At 39.8% G+C, this 10,452-nt stretch overlaps 1 long non-coding RNA gene across 2 annotated transcripts; it reads left to right on the plus strand.

The window, feature by feature from the left end:
* Positions 1–523: 523 nt before the first annotated feature.
* Positions 524–10,008, plus strand: LOC102079670 (uncharacterized). 2 transcript variants are annotated; one of them, XR_001222918.3, is made up of 4 exons: positions 524–838; positions 8,806–9,058; positions 9,144–9,312; positions 9,446–10,008. It is a non-coding gene; the product is annotated as an uncharacterized LOC102079670 (long non-coding RNA). The 2 variants fall into 2 exon arrangements; XR_267234.4 differs by having other exon boundaries at positions 525–838; positions 9,144–10,008.
* The last annotated feature ends 444 nt before the right edge of the window (positions 10,009–10,452 follow it).

The raw sequence follows: 10,452 nt of genomic DNA on the forward strand, positions 1-10,452 counted from the left end.
TTCTCTTAATCCTGGGTCATTATATCACTTTTAAAAGGAGTGATTGATTCCTCGGACCTTACCAATTTGTATTCTTCTTCTGTCCAGTTCATGGATCTTATAGGTCCTACCATAAACTGCAAAAACTAGAAGATGGTATCACTAGTCCACTTATTATATTATTTTCCATGCCACTTGTGAATATGTCATCCATGAGAGTGGCACAGTACAATTTTTGGTAATTTTAGGGTATAAACTCATAAGGTATATTATGTTTAAAAATTCATCCATCATTTTATGCATTTTTTTTCTATTTGTGTGTCATGGTGCTGGGTCTGGTGACCCAGTGTTTATGTTTGGACTATTTAATATATTTTGATATAGTGTGTTCCAGAGTTTAGTCTTTTGGATAGTCCTTTTCCTGTGTGCAGCATATCTAGTTTTGCTTTGCCTTTGTGTCTTGATGTCTAATTAGTCCAAGCTGTGTTTCCCTCCTGTTTCTCACTCCCTCGTTACTGCCTGTGTATTTAAGCCCTGTGCTTTCCTCTGTTTGTTGCTAGTCTGTCTGCATTTCTTCCGCTTGTTATTCCCTGTGTTTCAGGCTGTACCTTGTTGTTTGTTTTCCTGTTCTGTGTTCTCCGTCTCAAGTTTTTGTTTTGTGTTCTGGGTTTCTAGTCCCAGGGTTTTTATTCCTTTGAATCTGTTTTAGTTTCTCACAGTTAAGGTTTTGCTTTAGTCTAGTCACTGCCCTGTTCTGGGGCATTGGTTTCCATGGGTTTGGAAGTGCTGAAAGAAAGAGGACAAGCTGGTGGTGGAGGAATAGGTTTCCAGGGAGAATGAACCAGCTCGGCTTTGGCAGGTAAGTTGATATGTGACCAGGGCCGACTCTTTAAACAAACTGGGAATACTCGAATATGAGATGGCAAAAATGTTGGAACAGGATATGCAAACAAATCCAGAAAAAGCAATGAGGAGCCTGATTTCCAGACTATATAGAGACAAGGTGGTTCTTAAGCACCCTTGGGGTGATTAAGAGAATGAGGGGCGGGAGATGGTGACAGATATGTTGGTTTGGGTAGATATGGCTAACAGAAACTACAAAATGCAACCAAACACAGTTTGACAGTTGACACCGTCATAACTGAACTCTGGTCAACAGGCAGCTTTTTCCAAAGAGCAGGACCACTGTAACTGAAACTCTAGGTTTTCTAATATATTGCCAACATTTCCAGATGACTGGGGGCTCCCTGAGCCTAGTTTTGCCAAATTCCCTGGAACCCTAAAGTAAAGTGTGTTGTGTTAGTCCCCGAAGGGAAATTACTCCTCTGCATTTAACCCATTCACCCAGTGAAGCAGTGGGCAGCCACCAGTGCAGCGCCCGGGGAGCAGTGTGTAGGGACGGTACCTTGCTCAGGGGTACCTCAGGGTAGCCGTTCAGTGGGGTCGAACCCCCGACCTTCCGATCATGGGGCAGACACTCTACCTACTGAGCTATCCCTGATCTAACAGATCTAAGAAACAAGTTGTCCAGTTTAATTTAGTTTTCTGTCACAATAACTCAGTGCTTGTGTAGAAAAACACAAACAAAACCAATGCAACGGCCAGCAAATAAACTCTACCTAACTTCAAGCAAATAACTGCATTAAATGAACTGCAGTCATTTCTATTGTTTCAATTTGCTATACTGTTTTATGTACTGTATCATGTACATCAACTAAAAGGCATGTGGGGGGGGGTGATTCGCTGACCTTGTGGCTGGTAGATGACCTGCTCTACCTCCTGAGCTGAACAAGCAGCCACTGTTTTTACTTAGGCAAGCATTTAAAAACAAAAAAAAAAAAAAAGAAAAATCAATAATTGATGTAATGACCAATAATAATGTATTTGGATAATTGTCTTTTCAGAATTATATTTTATATTCTGTGTGTGTGTGTGTGCCAACATCAAGCCATCAGTCTGAGTCATGGTGTAATAAGTAAGAGCAAAACAGTGTTACTCTCACCTGGAACAAAAATGTATAAAACTTGTTTATATATATATATATATATATATATATATATATATACACACACACACACACACACACACACACACACACTAGGAGAGAGAGTTATGTGAATGAAAGCATGGAGATATTTTATCTATTTATTGCTAGTGGGGGATTTTTTTTTTTTTTTTTCCCTTTGGTCATTCTTTTTAAACCACACAAGTAGAGTTGTTTTCTCTGTGCACTTGCTTTGACTCCAGCTACTTGAGGACTGTTGTATTTACTTAACTGCAACTGAATAATAAAAGCAAACACGTGCCATGCAGTAGCTCAGTAAGACTTCTTAATCTGTCCCTTTTCTCAACAAACAGGAGAAGCCACAAGAACAACAACCTTACAAACCTTACAATTTTCTACAGTGTTGAAAAACATCTCATTTTTATTCACTACATAAATTCGTGTAATTCTTTAAAATAACCATCCTTTGCAACCATAGACTGTAAAAATGAATGGAGCTTCTGAGACTTAAAAGTGATACTAGTGGTCAAGTGCCCTAAACATGAAATCTTTCTAATGTCCTGCAGGGAGTGACTCCTCTGGTTGCAAAAGGAAGTCTGGTTGTAGGGTTTTTTTTTTTTTTGTTTTTTTTTTTTTTTTATTTATATACAGGCCTCAACACCTATTTTCAGGTCTTTTGTAAATTGACTTTAGGAATGGCCACCTAAACAACAGGCACTTATACTAAAACAGATAAAGAGTAGGTGTCCTCCCATAGTATAAATCAGAGAAGGTACTACCTCTCTCATGACCTTAGGATGTGTGTGTGTGTGTGTGTGTGTATATACCAGAGCACTCTGGAATGCACACAGAGCCTTTGCAGACTACTAAGGATCAGACATTCTATCATTATACAATCGATTATATACCTCTAAGCATATATGATTATGTTTCTAAACATAAATGACAATCCAAAAATATAACCCTAACAGGTAGGATTTCTTTTCTTTAGATGCTGACAGCTTGTCTTGGATGCCTATCTTCCTGATCCATTGATGGATGCACAGATATTTATATACTGTGTGCACATGTACACTCACCACAGTAAATCTACATACGTTACTGGTGTTAAAGACTAATAAAAGAGTCTTATTATAATGCAAAGCACAACCTCATGTTTGAAAGTGTTTTTTTGGGGGGGTTTTTTCCCCCTGTGAAATTCAAGAGAAACAGAATCTGTAACAGTAGCATAGAAATGTAGAATAAGCATGTACAGTTTTAGCACTACTCTATGGAACTATAATATATCTTAGGCACAGCAGGGAGCTGACATGAACAACCTCAACCTTATGCTTATGGCCGCTGAGCAGCTTAACAGCAGGTTAAGAGTCTCAGCTGAAGCTGAGGGAGGACTGTTTCACGCTGCCCGCCCAGATTATTAATAGGGTTCTGAGATATTTTCTCAAGCTGTAATACCATAAGATATCTCATTATTAAAGTGTAATTCCCTCATAGCAATAATGCTTGCTTAATTGAATGTGTCAGTGGTGCCGGAGGATGAAGTAGGTTGTGAAAGACTGCTGAGGGTAAGGTGCCGCAATAGCTTCCAGCAAAACATTGAGTCGAGTGGCAGAAGAGAGGTCGCTGACTGTGATGCATTACCCAAACACAAAGACACAATTCAATACTCGAGGGCTGGGAAATTGATCGGCAACTCTCAGAGGAGCCTTTGTTCCCGGCTCCATTGTATTAAATGACAGAGAAAATATGAGAAAATGATAGGAAAGAGAAAAACGGGCTAGGCAGGATTGGATAGCAGGGTAGAGAGAGTGATAGGCAGAGCAAAAGGACAAAATTTAGAGAGAAATGTCTGAGGTTAGATAAATAAAGAGAAACTTGGAAACAAAGGTTGGTTGGTTAAGGTACTGCTGAATAGTAGTGCATGGTGAATAGTAGGCAGTGATTCCCACTTGTGTAAAGTCCAATAGTAGCAAAAATGGGCTCTGTTCCACTAACTTTTGCAACACATGGCATCACTTGTGAAGGATTTCATTTGTCTTTCAGAAACATTTTCTTGTGCCTTATGCTTTGTCAGTAATACAATTCAAAAATAAATGAAAACATGTAACCATTAGAGGTCTAATTCATCATATGTGATAGTCCTAACTCTAACTGTAACTGTTGGGTCTGAGCTTCCACAGGCCCTGCTGGTTTAGAAACTGATTCCCGTTAACGAAGCAAGGAAGCAAGATGAACAGCTTTAACGGGTTTTTACTTGCTAGCAAGGGAGGCTGGTCGGAACCAGGCTCTTGGAGCTGAACACTCCTCACGTGTCTCCTAGCCAACTTCAAAAAAACAGCCTTCCTTGCAGCCTTTTTATTGAATACAGTGAATACAAGCACCACCCATTGTAAACCCCCCCTATGGTCACAAAAGGTTAAAACACTGCGTGTGTGTGTGTGGTGTGCATGTATGCATGTGCGCGAGTGTGTGTGAGTGTGTGTGTTTGTGTTTGGGGGTGCGTTTGTGTGACACCCCTGCTCACCAAAGGATCATCTCCCCCACCCTGTATATGGCTTAACCCCTCTAACGGTCTCACCATACACAAACACAGGGGAGGTCATAAAGGCAGGAAGTAAAACATCCTCACTAAATAAGAAACAGAACCCTCACATAGGATGTGTCCCTATAAAACACTACAGCCTCCCCCACCAACAGGCTGGGGAGGGTAATAGAAACAAAAGAATGTCTTTGATGATGCTGTTTGAACTAAGACTTACAAATTTAAGTAACACAATGACAAAATTTAACAATTTGACTCCAACAGTAACTTTTGGAGAAAGACAAAATCAAATAGTTGTTGATTTATGTATGAGCTGGAATGATTATTATCTTTGACCTGATTGCCAGGACTTGGAAGATCAATCCATTAAAAAACAAAAATAACATATACTTAATTCCTAGTTAGAGTTTGGGTTAGTGTTAGGGTTATCACTGATGCCGTTTGTTTTTGTTATTGTGACTCTCAGTAAGTAGGTTTTTATATGAAACCTTATTCAAAATACCCAGTCGTACAAAAGACTGAGGACAAAAAGGTGAAAAGAGGACATACCAACAAAGGGATGTGATTTTTCCTGTCACAAAATGACTATAGTTTACAAGCATAGCTGCCAATACCTCTAGGTTAGATTTAGATTGCTTTGATATAGGAACTCGGTACTGCTACATGGATCAAATGATTGATTGTTTCATGGTCAGTCCCCTGCTCCAAATTTTAGCAACCAATCATTACACAGACGACACTGTCACCAAATTAATACTTTTTACCTGTGTTCCTAATGCAGCATTCACGGCTCCTCCAGTTCAGTTTCTACTAGTGCCTCCAGCAGCACAACAACGTCAGACACAACAGCAGTGAGGATAGATGGAAGAAGGAAAGGACTTACCAAGCTAGCGGGAAAATGAAATTCCCCTGGATAGCCTTTAACTTGATGAAAAAACAGTCTTTTGTTAGGTTTGGACTACAGCTAAAAATATGAATGAATGCTACCAACAGGCATTGATACTGATCGAGACATGATCTCACCTTTGTTAAAGTAGGCTTTTCAAACTGGGCTAAAGCACTTGAGCAAGCCATATCTGGACCCAAGTGCTAGCATAATTGTAGCTACTAATGTTAACGTTGCTGCTTCTTTATCTGTCAGCAAACATAAGGTGGATGCTACAATCACTTTCTTAGCTATTCGGTCCTCTCTTCAGTATCTTTTGCATTGACAGATTAAAGGAAAACAGACACAGAATCCAACTTAATCCACATGGTAAGTTTATGTATTCAGATACGATCAGTTCATAAGGAGAACAAATGGCTATCTCATGATATCCTCAACAAGATAACTGAAATTATGGCCCATGATGTCCTGAGAATGATACCTGAAGTCTTTAATTGTGACTATGGCTCAGACAGCTGACATTAAAGTCACATAGCAAGTGTTTATTGTGACTGAAAACTTGGAGTGGGAAGAATTTTTTCTGAGGTTTAATAAGACAAAAAAGTGACTGACCTGCTCCATAAATTTCAGGGCAAAGACACACCCTCTCTCAGACCTCTATGCTTGATGCAGTAGAGCTAATGTTTTCAAATGAAAAAAGTGATGCTAGAGGTAAAATGCTTAATAAAAAAGGCAGAAATGTTGACTTTTTTTCTCCCTGAAGCTCATGAAGAAATTCTGCTTCCATTTGGAAACAAGATTTTGACACTGGAAAGAGTAACTGCAAAAATACCATGCAATTTCATGGGGATGATATAGATTCAACTACACATCATGATGCATCATGATGTCTCATTTACAGTAGACTAGCCATTCCTAAAGTCAAGAGTAAAGTGGCCAATTTAAAAAAAAAAAAAACAAAACAAAAAAAAAACAGAAAATCCCATGGGGCCCACCCAATATTAAATCTTCACTGTAATCAAAATACACGAGAAAGTGATGTACTTCACTGAAAATCTTATTAAAAAACACAGGCTGTTGTCTATAAATTGCTTTAATAAATTACCCAGCCATATACAAAGTGTTGCTGTAACAAAAATCTTGCTTGATGAACTCAAGCAAGGAGAGAGACACTTTACCTTAAGAAGTAGATTAATTGTAATTGTGTAATTGTGACGTGTTTTTCTGTTAATAAGACCTGTAGTAGTGTCAGACATGGTGGTAATGGACTTTTGTTGTAGTTTGTACTTGAAATTATTTATGTTGGCATTCACTAAATAATCTGTTGAAATTTCTTATCACACTCAAGTTATGTGGTGCCTCATAAGTTAAAATGTTCATGTCCAATCAGATCTGTTGGCTGGCGAACATAAGCTGTGGAGTAGGTGGGTTTGGGAGCATGAATTCAGAACCCACTGGCAGAAACATGTTGTGCTATTTGCTGAAGAAGTCGTTGTCACCTGTCAGTAGTATTATGTTGCTTCAACATTATGATGAACTGAGCTGACGGTAATACTGCACTCTTATTTATCTTACGTGTCAGCTGAGCTTGCATAATGCCATCAAGGTTTAGGTGGCCCATTTAAACTAAAGTTTCAAACTCAGTTGCATAATATATTTTTAAGGCTGTAAAAATAGCCACACCACCACTCACTGACTGATTGATGTCACCTTTAAATGATGGTGGCATGGATCCAAAGTTTAAAGCCTATAAAGATAGAAAAATAATAACCCTGGATTTGAATACTTCACCATGGGGTGTACTAGTCAGATGTCAAACCACCTCAACTGGTTCCTTTTGGGTAGTGGCTCTGACTTGAGTCTCTCTCAAATGAATGAACACATTATACCTATTGCTAAGGGAGGAAATTCATTTCTACTGTTTTCATCGACAATCTCATTCTTCCCAGTCACTATCCAGTAGGGGTGCAACAATACTCGTATCGATATTGAACCATTCGATACAGTGCTTTCGGTTCGGTACGCATATGTATCGAACAATACAAAATTTTTAATTTATTTTATCAACTTTTCTTCTGACGATGCTGTGTTGAGTGCCCAGTGGATCTGCGTTCGACTACTCCGCCTAGGCTGCCCCGTCGAGTGCAGATCCACTGAGCGCAGCGCAAGCTAGCAAGACAGAAGCTAAGCTCATTGCAACATGGCAACTGCCTCAACACTACCCGAAATTGAACCTCACCCACCCTCATTCAGATCCGCGTTTGGAACTATTTTGGTTTTTATGTGAAGCATGACCCTGATGGTAAGCGCGTCATGGACAAAAGTAAAACAGTATGTCGGATGTGCCACGCAATGCTTAATTACACTGGTGGGAACTAGTGCGTTAGCGCAGTTAGCTCATTAACGTGTTGACGCTGTCCAGCCCCACGCACGGGGCGATCTGCTGTAACTCGTTAACGGAGATTTGCCGCATTATGGCGTTAGTGTCATTTTAACGAGATTAACGCTGACAGCACTAGTGGGAACACAACGATTATGACTGCACATTTACGCCGACATCATCCTAGTGCAAAGACAAGTGGAAGCAGACAAAAACAACAAGCACACATGCTACAAACTTTACCCGAGTCATTTAGACAGCCGTTAGCACATGATTCTCCTTATGGGGACCTGATATGTTTAATATGCTGCTGAGAATATAGCCCAGAAGAAGCGTATAGTATAGCTTTTATTTTGGAAAGAGCCCTTTCTCTGTAATAAACTCTTTTCCAAAGATGAGTGATTTCTCGATCTGATAGATTTATTTTATTATTTTGTTGTTTCAGCAACATTAAATTTAAAAACTGTACTTTTGAGTTAAAATATATATTTATAACTTTAATAAATGACAAATTAAAAAGGCATGAACATTTTTTTTTTTTTGTATCGAAAAAATATCGAACCGTGACACCAAAGTATCGAACCGAACCGAACCGTGAATTTTGTGTATCGTTGCACCCCTACTATCCAGAGCCTGTGACCATGGGCCACCTAATGAAGCCAAAAAACCCACATCATTAACTCTATAATCTAGTATACGCTCTCCCAATTTGTGTTTTGTCCAGTTTGTTGACTTGGTGAAACACACAGAGATGAACTAAATTATATTATGTGGTTTTGTCATGGTCCAGGTGAGCTCCAGTGTTTTTTCTATGCCCTCCCTGTGTTCCCTGGTATTCGCCCTGGGTGGAGCTCTCATCGTGCCACCTGTTCCTGATCCACAAGCAATCAGTTTACAGTATTTAAGATCATCATCCCCATCTCTCTTTCGCCAGTTTGTCAGCTAACCTTATGTTGGTATCAGGTCACCTCGTTTCATGTTCCTTGTGAACGACTCCTACTCTTTGCTTCTAGATGCGACGTTTCTCTATCACTCTACTACAAGCAGCTCAGGAGTTTCTGGACGCTGATCTCCACGACCAGGCATCGCTTTGTTGCCGCACCCCTTAGGTTTGCATCGTTCATCATCTCCACCTCCTTGCCCTCCTGCCACTGTCTCTTGTGGATCACTGGAAAACGAGGTTGGAATCATCCCTCTCGCTCACCAGTCTAGGAGCTCACCTGGCCAGCCACCTCCCCCCAGAACTGTTTACGGTTCATCCGCCAAGTAAAACTCCTTCCCAATACTCCTCATGTCTTCAGTCTCGTTTCCCCTGCAATTCTTTCTAACCACTCTCTCCCTCTGCCCACAGTTTAGACCCGCTCTCCTCGTGCCAAGGATCCCTCCTTTGTGTTGCCATTATTTCCTGTGTTCCAGTAAGATAAACTCGTTGAAACCTTACCATTACCTCTTGTGCTTGAATCTCCTTTCGGTTCCAAGTTCTCGGACTAGCCTCTGGGTTCCCATGACAAGTTTAAGAGGTGTTTACAATAAAAGGGTTCAAGCTTTGTTGTCATCTAGTGTTTTCTGAAAAAGTGTGTGTATGCATATGTGTGTATGTGTCTGTGCATGTGTATGCAGAAGGCATAAATCTGAATGTTCTTGTTGTTTTAGACTTCCCAGAGGTGAGGTACTTCACACTCAGGCTGCCCAACAATGTGACATGTACACTAGTATGGCTGGAGATGTATATGCCTGTTTGTACTATACATATCAGTCTAGAACTACAGACAAGCATGAACACACATACTGTATATATAATTTTTCATTGTCTTCACTGGAACTGAGCCAAAGAATAGCTCAATAAACACTTTGATCAGATGATGGATGAAGCAGTACTTAAGCTGAGTTCTGTTCACAGTTGTAACTATACAGGAAATTGTCTCCTAATACCGGTGAATCACTAACAACACTGTAGCTATACAAAGTGTGGCTTATAAAACTTGGCATACACCCAGCAAAGCACACTTCTACTAATAAATGCACTCCTCATAGTAAATCATAATAGTGTCCTGTGTGGGTGTGTGTGAATGTGTATGAATTTGTCTTTGATATAAATAAAGAATCTAATCCAACTGGCAACTTTAATTTAAATAGGATGAAAACCGACTGTTATTACATTAACTGGAATCAGCATCATCAACCACATAAATCACATTAGTGTACCTTTTATTGAACTCTCTTTATTGAACACTCTTTATAGGAACAAACATGTACATCCTGTAATATTTTCAGTTAGCTCTGATCAGTCAATGTCACCAGACTGAGAATTTTTGGTTTTTCAGAAAACATACGCTAATAGTTAACCTCTTAAAATCCAGGCTTTATTGGGTTTGCATTTTTGCCATATGCTAAAAAAAAAAAAAAAATGACATTAGAAGATGTAAGTTTTCAAATCACGTCTCTTACACGCACTAGTGTGACATGAAGGACCAACACGTACACACTGTTTTATTTTCAGCTTTTCCAAATTTGCTCTCTGCAGCTTTTCAGCTTTGTTCCTGGCACCGCTCTCTCCCCCGATCCCAGATGGCCCCTGAAATAGCATGAATGATCACCAAATCAGTCCCAGCTGCTCTGCCAGCCTCCTGGCACAGCCCCCCGGACCCTACTGCACTACC

Source organism: Oreochromis niloticus, linkage group LG15 (assembly GCF_001858045.2).
Source record: "Oreochromis niloticus isolate F11D_XX linkage group LG15, O_niloticus_UMD_NMBU, whole genome shotgun sequence".
NCBI classification, from domain to species: domain Eukaryota; kingdom Metazoa; phylum Chordata; class Actinopteri; order Cichliformes; family Cichlidae; genus Oreochromis; species Oreochromis niloticus.